This window comes from Camelus bactrianus, chromosome 8 (genome assembly GCF_048773025.1).
Source record: "Camelus bactrianus isolate YW-2024 breed Bactrian camel chromosome 8, ASM4877302v1, whole genome shotgun sequence".
Lineage (NCBI taxonomy): Eukaryota > Metazoa > Chordata > Mammalia > Artiodactyla > Camelidae > Camelus > Camelus bactrianus.
The window spans coordinates 60888437-60899011 of record NC_133546.1 but is presented as its reverse complement, the minus strand read 5'-3'; positions in this window follow the sequence as shown (position 1 = coordinate 60899011).

Here is a 10575-nt window from a genome sequence, read left to right as displayed (position 1 = left end):
AGAAAAGAGAAGGCTCTGCTTGGATTTGTAAAATCTGTTACTATTTGAGATGCTAATTTTCTCCCTACTAAAAAGGACCAATGAGTGTCCTTCATCTCCCTTCCAAAATGAGCCAAGAGCTCCCTCCCTGATTAAACTTTCATTCATCTTTTTCACTGCAAACATTCATCAGAGACCAACTGCATGTTGTCAATATAAAGACGTCAGCTGTTGACTTGCCCCTGCAGAGCTCGCAGTCTAGTAGGAGAAACACTCAAAGTCTTGCAGGAGAGTCAGACATGGAAGGAGCTGTTCTGTAACAAGCCCCTGGTAGAGTATTTACCATATGAGGCTGGTGGCAAAGGTGGGTAAATATCCTTGGGAGAAAAGTTTTGGAATTCTTCACAGAGGAAGTGACTTCTGTAGAATGAGGAAAGAATTGATGGTAATTGGGGGTAAGATAGGATGGGGCACCAGATGGGGAAGGGATCCTAGGTGAGGTGACATCTGGAAGGCTCCATACCTTGAAAAAGCCTGGCTGTATGTGGCTGGAGTGTACATAGGACGCATAGATACAGATTTAGTAGGACGTGGGGCTCAAAAGCGAAGGTGGGGCATCAGGAGTGGATGGTTCCCCACATTTTGTGTGGAACTTGAAGTGCCAGGAAACCACTGAAGGTATTTACATTTTGCAGCAATAGCATTAGATTTGTTTTTTTAAAACGATTGCTCTGGGGGCAGAGTGACACATGAACTAGAAAGGGCAGAGCCTGGAGGATGGAGACCCGTAAGGAGGCTGTATTTCTTGAATTAAAAAATTGGAATATGGTTCAACAAGTACTAATGTGGTTGTGGACGCAACAGGACAAAGTGTTTAAAATCAAGGTTATTTAGAAACATTTACAGAAGCTGTACTTAGGGGTGGGCAATGCAGGAAAGAGAATGAAAGTGTAAACCAGGGCAGTGCCAGTTGGGATGGAGAGAAAGGGAGGCATTTATGAGTTAAAAAGGACGGAAGAGATGACGTATTTAATATGGGAGTGAAGGATAAACAGGAATCAAAGGTGGCCTCCAAGATATTTCGCTTGTCCATAAAGATAATGGCAGATGGAGAGATGGAGATAAGAAAAAAGAGTAATGAGTTTCCTGAGAATGCTAATGGGTTCAGTTTAGGAAATGCTGAGTTTGATACTTACAAAGGCTACCTAGGGAGAGAGCACTATAGGCAGTTGGAAGTATTGGACAGAAGCTCAGAAGGGATATTTAGAAATAATTATACCAATACCAATAAAATAATCTCAACAATTTATTGAACTCTTATTATGATGTGCCAGACACTGCTGCTCGTCTCTTGTGTCCATTATTTCATTTAGTTCCTTCAGTAATCCAGTGAAGGATTATCTTCTTTTTATAGATGCAAAAACTCACAGTGGTCACACAGCTGATAGGGAGCAAAACTGGGATTCCAACCGGCTTCTGCCTGTGTTCTCAATCCCTCCCTCTGTCACCACCACTGCACGCATGTCTGTGAGACTGTCAGCCAGATGAGGCCATGCAGTGCCTGTCCGTGGATGGGAATCCATAAATGTCTGCTACATAACTGAACGAGGCTCTGGGTGCCACTAGGTGAGACAGCAGGAAGAAGAGGGTTGCACAGTTGATTGAAAGACACCAGCAAACAACAGGAACCACTAGTGAGAAGACAGGGTCAGCTGCTCCTACGAGGAGTAGGAGACACAGCAGCCTGTTGGAGGGACATGTCTCCCTGGCCCCAGCATCTCACAGAAGCCTCCAGTGAAGATGGTTCCAACTAACGGGGTGGGGATTCCTCTGGGCGCTGAGTCCTCCGAGATTCCCTTTGTAATTCCCATGGAGCGGTGTGTGCGATCTTGCCATCCTCACCCCCTGCTGTGGTCCCAGGGAAAGCAGCAGTCAATAACCCTAGCTCTTTTCTGGAGAGTGGAAAAATGGAAAGTAGGTTTTCCAGGTCAGTTTTCGTGGTGTGCAATCCCCTAGAAGGCCCAGGGGGGCCTGCTTGACCTCTATTCCTCCATTCCTTAACCCATCTATGTGGGTCAATGGAATTAAACACACAGTACCACATTCTTTTAAAAGGGCCTATTTATTAGGGATGCAGTGGGCCAAAAGGAAAAAAAAACAGTGGCACCAAATTTTTGCCCCTTTCAATCTTTCACCTTTGATATGAAGGTACAATACCTTTGATGTGAGGGTACTCTCTGCACACCTTTGATCAGCGTGGATGCAGCTGGTAATACACATGATAGAAAATGCTCCCCCTGACGGTTCAAGAGGCGCGAAAAGGTCAAGTTAGTCTCCAACTGTCATCGTCCAAATAAGCAGATTCAGATGCATATTGTAGCAACTCTCCCTTGGGAGTCAAACCTTCTAATGATCTTTTTCCCAACTCCTATATTCAGAAATGGGGCCTGGAAGTCGATCTGTCAGAAAAGAGGGCTTTCTTCATACAACTTTATTTACTCCCAAGGTCCACTTGTTGGAAGTGCACACGCACCTTCTTGTGATTCAATTGCTTTCTGTAGTGGAGGGACTGAGCTACTCAGAGTGGGGCCCCAGGCCACAGCATCACTATTACCTGGGAACTTGTTAGAAATGCAGAATCACAGGCTCCACCCGAGACTTGTTGAATCAGAATCTGCCTTAAAATGATCTCAGGGGGTTAGGAGGCACATTAACAGTAGACAAGAATCCAAGTTCAGAAATAGGAAAAATTAATGCATTCTAGCGATCAGGAGTGACCAACACAAGCTTGTTAACTTTTATTTAATCACTGGCTTTTCTAGGCATAAAAATATCAATGTACATTCCCCTCACCTTTTAAGACAAGATAATCACAAGCAGAAACTTATGAAGCCCTCTATACAAGCAAATAATTAAAAATGAGGTTTGCATTTTGAGGATGTGAACAGGATATTCAGAGTTGTTGTTTCCTATTCAAATACATGTGTCTAAAATTCTACCAGAGTTCCCAGGTGTTTCTTAAAACCAAGGGCAGATTGTCTTTGGGAGGAAAAAAAAGGCTGTGTTCTATTAAGTAATTGAAATAAATGTAATGATTGAAAACAAGTATGATTTTTTGGGGGCTCCAGATACACTTCTAGAATTGACCAGGAAAGTGGGTTTCATGTGAACATCACTGGAAAAAACAAAGACTGAGATTCTGTTATGATAGTTCTACACAGAAGACAATCAAGGACAATAAAATTTAAAGGAATCTGGAAGCAGGAATTAAAATCGTAAAGTAGCTCTTTTCACAACATTAATCAAAATCTACCAACCAAGAAGATGGGAAGAATTTGAACTTTGGATCTGACCATGAGACTTGTGGGGACCCTCAGTCTTCTGGACGAGCTGCTGTGGTTCTGCCAGGAGCAAACTCACTTTTTAAAGTCATTTTTTCATACAGGATAATGTCAAGCCTAAGGACATTTGCATAAATGTCATGCTGTCAGAAAAACATCTTAAACGATGGGAGTACCTTTCTGATTTTTGTGTTTTTGACGAGTCTGTTGTTAAGAATGTGCCTTGAAGAATATAAAATCTTTTAAGGCTCTGGGTCAAGAATGATTTTTACAATGAACTCACTTTTGGGGAAGAGGGATTGATAAGAGCCTTGTGAAAATTTAGATTCGTACATTAAAGTTAGCTTGGAAATAAAAGCTACAGTTCTGAAACGTTGTGACCTATTGCTTTGAGATGTGCAATTTTCACTTTCTTATCTGGACCTTTCCTTCAACAGCCTGATCTTTTATAAGAAATGTATTCACTGAACCAGTAGAAACGACAGCACCAACAGGTCACTGTGATTGAGTAGGTGTTTTTATTTTAACTCAATAAGTAAATTAAAGCTGGATTCCTTGCTGTGAGCAATGTTCATCTCATTGTAATAATAGGTGTAATATGTTATAGGTGAGAGCTTGGGCTTCTTTTAAAAAAAAAAGAGCCCCATTAAAACTATATTTTCTTTTCTTGACCTTTGTACTCATTTCATGACTGAAATAGAATTCTATAAATGAATAATTATAACATATTTCAAACAACTTTAAAATATAATTATGAATATTATCTCTTCATTCCACAGATGATTAATCTTGCCTTGAATAACTGTGACCTGGAATTAAAAAAAATTAAACCAGTCTTTTATAGGCTTTATGATCAGAAAAGCATCAACACACATGTACAGATTACATACCTAGCCTATAAAAGTACACAATATGTGATTTATGTCAGAATTTCTCTAAATGATATTTATTAGAGTAAGTTTATGGTACTTATGACCCTCGATCTTTTAGGCATAGGTATTTAGATGGTCATTGGAGTCATTCGCTTACTTTTGGTGAAAATAGCTGGAAACTGGCATAATTTGTGATCCAGGGTGTTGGTTCTCAAATTCAATGTGTATATTAATCAGGGTCCAGTTTGGAGAGAGAAACAACACATTAATTCAAACAGAGAGTGTTTAGTATAAAGAATGATTAACTAGTAATGGGAAATAGCTACTAAGGGGTGAAAAGAACTCTAAAGAAAATGAGAATGGCAAATACAGGGAGCAGCCACCAGTTCTAGTGGGGAGGCAGCGCACACAGGGAGTGAACACGTTCCCCCATCACTAAGGCTGAGAGTCAGACCTCTTTGGAGAGGGCGTAACTGAGCTCCATTGGATGGTGGGGAAATTCACTGAGGTAAGTGCAGTGATGGTTCCATGCAAGAATGTCTGCAAAAATTCCAAAGTGGCTTGACAATGTGTAGTCATATAAATATTGGAAGACTCAGACTACTTCACTAACATCTAGGAGTTTGGGGGAGCTTTTATTGATATTGCAATAATAGGAAAAATGTCTCACATTTGTGTAAAGCTTGATTCAGATTGTTGCATGTATGTCTTCTTATTCAAAACCCTCAGGTCTACAGACTTTGATATGCCCTCCCCCATCTTTTCCTAAGGATTAAGGCCAAATTTCTCAGAATGATTAATATGATTTTAGAACATGAATCTAACATAGTTCTCTAGATTCATTTCTTGTCAATATCAATGGGTGGTTTCTTAATCTCCATTTAACCCCCCTCGTTGGATTTATAGTATTCCCCATTCTACAGTAATCCCCACGCTAACTGATGTCTATAGCCAGCAAAACATACCTGGCTAGTGGGACGCTCTCTGGTGTGCCCTAAACGCTTGCTTCTACCAGTGGAATTGTACACTCACAAAGAATCAGGTGAGAGTGTATGTGTGCTCTCAAATTTGTTTATTGAAGTTAAATTTATGGTTATATAATCTAAGTGAATGTAAAGTACTGCTAATATTAGTACAAAAAGAGAGTTGCATGTAAGAAATACAATTGAGAATTTCTGGTTCCAGCAAGCTGGCCGACAAAACAATCTGGAAATTCTCCTTCTAACAGGTTCTATACATGCTGGATAATACAAGAAAGATTATTAGACATGTGTAACAGTGTTTATAAGAAAATGGAACCCCTCAGCTCCCAAGGATAAAGAAGAAACTGTAAATTAAAGAAGGTGAGTCTGAACTGATGTTTAGTCTTCCTTGGAGGTTGGGGCAGGATGGCTTTAATGCCTTCAAGGGAGAGGAAATGAGGCTGGTTCTATATTGTCAGAGAGTTCAAAATAAAACTATTGTATAAAGCCTAGATTTTGAAAGCTTGTACCTTCTGTGTAAATGTGGGCTAAAAAACAATCCCCACATTGACGTAAGGAGATGATGAGAAAGCTTATCTGTCTGGAGTAAAGGAAAAAAAAAAAAGGAAAATCTCCTCTGAGAACCTGTTTCCAAGGTTTAAAATGGTAATATCCACATGTTCTAGGGACTGCCAAGCCAAGAAATTCTGTAGAAATTTCAAGAAAATTGCTGTGAGCTGACGATGTCCCTGGGATACTTTACAGAAGCAAACACAAAACCACTTTGGAGAAACATACCTTCACCCCTGTGGCAGGAGATTTCAGCAGAACTTGCTGAAGATGAAGTCACAATCCAAGATTACAAAACAGATGAGAAAACAACATACCATGAATGAGAGCCACCTGGCACAATAAATAAGAGAATGAATCTCCCAAACCTATAATAGAAATAATAAAAGAATTTAAAATGTGAAAGAATTCATTAAAATTACAAAAAGTAAGATACAAAGAAAAGACTAGACATGTTTGAAAATAAATCAAATAGAACTCCTAGTAATGACTACTATGGTCACTGAAATGAGAAACCCAGTGGATGAATTGTGAAGGGAATGCTTAGTGTGGTGCAGAATATGTGGATTGTGTGCCGGGACAGGTGTGTTGGTTAGTGAACCCCCAAGTGGCAACTTTTGCCTTCTGCTCTTTTCATGTTCCTCATATGGTATGAGTACACAAGAGTATAAAGATTATTCCACATAGAATATGTTATTTAGGTTTTTAAGCTTGGTTCCTTAGCCTTTGGGACCCAAACATCAGAAGATGCATGCTAGCTGAGAAGGAGAGAGTTATTTTCCCATTCATGGAGTCCAGTAGTATTGAAAAGCATAGAGATATTCATGCTCATATAGGTTGTACCATGACTGGGATCACTGCAATGTGAAGTCTTTAGTTGATAAAGACATACATGGTGAGACCCAAGACTATTGGTTTGCCTACAATAAGACAGTGAGTGAAAAGTCTGACCTGTACTCTGTCCAACCTAGCTCTGCAACTTGGAGAAGACAATGAAAGTCCAGACATGACATCTCATCTCATCAGAGTACTGTTGTTTGGAAAAGTTTTTGAGAAAATGCGCCAGCTGTTTCGTATGAGAACTTGAGGGATTTTTGTGCAATGCAATGTTTAAATAATTGGCTTTTTCTCACAAGGTGCACAGAATTCCAACAAAAAAGAGTTTACCATAACTCGATAGCACTGAATGAAGCACCAAATCTTTACTTGTCATTCTCAAATGCCAATGGCTGAGAACCTGAATGTAAACAACATAGAATTAGTTATAGTAACTAAGCAAAATGTTTCAAATAGAAAATATGAAAAATAAACTTTAAAATATTGAAGACAAAATGAGAAGTTCCAACATAGGTCTAATAAGAGTTCTGGAAAGAAAAAAAAAGGGAGAATAATGAAAAGGCAATACATAAAGACATGATGGCGGAGAATTTTTTGAAATTGATATCAGAACAAGAATAAGTCAGAAGCACAATGAATGCAAGACAGAATAAATACAAATAAATTCACAACCATACACATTATAATGAAACTTAACCATGCAAAGAAAAGTGGATATTTTATAAACAACTAGAGAAAAAAGTCAGCTTACTAAAGGAATGACCATGAAATAGACAGCTCATTTATAAAATAATTTATTTTATTTTATTTTTTAACTTATTTTTTATGGAGGTACCCGGGGGATTGAACCCAGGACTTTTTGCATGCCAAGAATGTGCTCTACCACTAAGCTATTTCCCTCCCCCCAGACAGCTGAATTTTGAACACCAGCAACTGAAGTCTGAAGTCAGTAGAATGATATATTAAATGCTGAAAGAAAATAATTGTATTTAATGACCACACTAAACTATCATTCAGGAGTGAGGATATAACTAAGATATTTTCAGGAAAACAAGATGGAGTGAATCTAGCTCTCACAGAGCCTCACTACAGGAACTTATTAAGGGTATATTTTAGTAAGAAGGAAATTTAACCCAAAGGAAAGGGTGGGAAACAAGAAGCAACGATGACCCCAGAAGTCGGTACACTGTGAATAAATCTAAACAAGTATCTACTATATAAGACTATAATAATAATGTTCCAGATAAAAGATTCGGGTGGAGATCAGAGTTTAAAAGCAAGGTGGAATTTAAATACTGGGCAAAAATAACAAGTAAGGTTGAAAGAAATCTCAGAGTTAAAATATTCAAAGTTTCTTTCTCTGTTTAGGATGAGTGAAGGTATATTGACTAATTTTATAATTCATATTCCAATGTACATCAAAATATAAATAATTATTAAAAATAGCAATTGTATAGCTTCCAAACTAATATAAAGAATAAAACAAATAACCAATGCAACAGAAGTTAGAAAGGAAAAAAAGAAAGTGCATCAAAAGCTTGTTTAATAGAAGTTTCAAAATAATAAAGTAGAAATAAATGGAAATATTTCAATGTTACAAGAAACATAAATTAACTAATTTAGTAGCTAAAAGCAGAAAATCTTGGGTTAGATTTAAAAAAAATACAGCTTTGTAATATTTAAAATAGACTCACTAAAACTTGACACAGAGGACTAAAATTAAATGGTAAAAAAATGTATTCTAGACCATACTAAAAAAAATAAAGTTAATATAGATATGTTAATAACAATTACCCTTTAAGAAATAAGAACATTATTCTTTAGTTATTAAGAATTAAAAGCATTTTACATGATGATAAGGAAGAACATTTCACTAGCAAAATAGGTCAATTTAAGTCTAGTATGTACTCAATATCATAAAAATGGGGGAAAAATCCTCAACTCATTTTTTGAGGCTCATATAATTTTGATAGCAAAATTGGAAAAGGACAGCATGTAAATAGGAAATTATAGGTTATGCTCACTTATGAACAGAGATGAATATAAAATATATAATAAGTAATAATCAAGTATGATTATCTCAGGAATATTCAATATATAAAAATTTTACTACACTATTAAGGGAAACAACCATTTAGTACCTCAATATTTGTAAAAAATTTCTGGAAAAGTATCAATACTCATTTATGGTAAAATCTCTTAGCAAACCAGAATAGAACAAAACTTCTTTAAATGGATAAATGTACTTCACAAAAATATATAATGAATATAATTCTTAGAAATATTTTGGGTAAGAACTTGCTCATATTCAACATTGTCTTAGAAGTCCTAGTCAGCACAATAAGAGAAGAAGAAGATTTATTGGCATTTGTTATTGTTTGCTGGGTCTGTTTAGAAAATGTAAGATTTTACAAACCATTAGAATTAATCAGTATGGCAAGTAATACTTCTTGATTTATCAACAATAGCAAAACATCAGAAGTAATCTCTTTATAATAATTAGAAAATATAATTTTAGAAATACATTATTTGTAATTGCAAGAAACACTCTAAGGTACCTAAGAATCAATACAAGAAAAGCTGTTTAAGACTTCTATTAAAAAAATTATAAATTTTATTAAAAGACAACAAGGGAGCCTAGATGAATGAAGAACCATGTCATGTTTCTGAATGAACAGATTTGGTGCGATAAATTCTCCTCCAGTTAATACTTACATTTAACATGATCACAATCAAAACACGAGCAAGATTTTTCAGAGAACATGGTGACAGAAGAATAAATGAACAAGGAAAGTTAAGACGATTCTGAGGACGAGGATTACGTAGAGGGAGTGCTGTTGTCTGTTATCAAGATTTATTGCAAAGTCTAGTAATGAAGAGTGGTATTGATTTACAGATAAACAAATTAGACCATTAGACCTAGAAATAGACTCACGTAGATATGGGAGTTTGGTCATTGACATTAGCAGCATTGCAAATAATTGAGAAAATGTTAATTCTTGAAAAAAGTGATGCTAGGACAACTAGATAGCTATAGGAAAAAAATTACATCTCTGTCTCATAACACACACACAGGTGCACACACACACTCACATGTACACACACAGATGGGTTAAAGACCAAAAGTAGAAAAGCAAATATTAGACACTTTAAGAAAAACATGTAAAAGAAGAGCTTCATAACTTTGGTATAGGACAGATTTCTTGAATAAGACAAAAAATACAAGCCAAAAAAGAAAAGATGCTTAAAACTGACTACATTAAAACCTAAAACGAAATTGAAAAGGCAACCCACCGTCTAGAAGATATTTGCAATGCACATAAAAATTAGGATCTAAAGTATATTAAGAACACTTATAACCCAGTAAGAAAAAGACAGAAAATAGCTATGAGAAACATGGAGAAAAAAACATAATATGTAATTCTCAGAGGGTGAAAACTGACTGGCTCATAAACATACAAGAAATGCCCAACTTCTCTGATTATCTGAGAACTTTAATACAACAGTGATACACCATTATGTTATCAGTGAGATTAGCAACAATTAAGAAGTCTGTTAGCTCGAAGTATTTAGTGAGGTTGTGGAAACATTGCTAGAGGAACCACAAACGGGACAGTTACTTTGAAGAACTATCTGGTAATATTAAGAAAAACAGGAACTGTGCAAACTCTGACTCAGCAATTCCACCTCTAGGTGTGCACGAAGGCCACTGCGTGACAGAAACCTTGGACCTGGGCAGTGCACAGCCTTTCACATCAGAGCAGCTCCCACACATGTGCACAGAGACCATTCTAAAAAACTGGATGAAAAACTAGGGGTTTGGATCTCATACTCATTAGAAATTGCCCTTCTGCTCCCACTCCAGTTTCAAGAGTTTAAAACTGGAAACTTTAGACACATATTGAGATTTAGGTAAGAAATAAAATGTATGACTCCTATCAAATGACATACACTGAAGAAAAAAGTTTTTTGCCCTAAATCAAAAGATTGAAGGATAATTATGCCTTGATATGT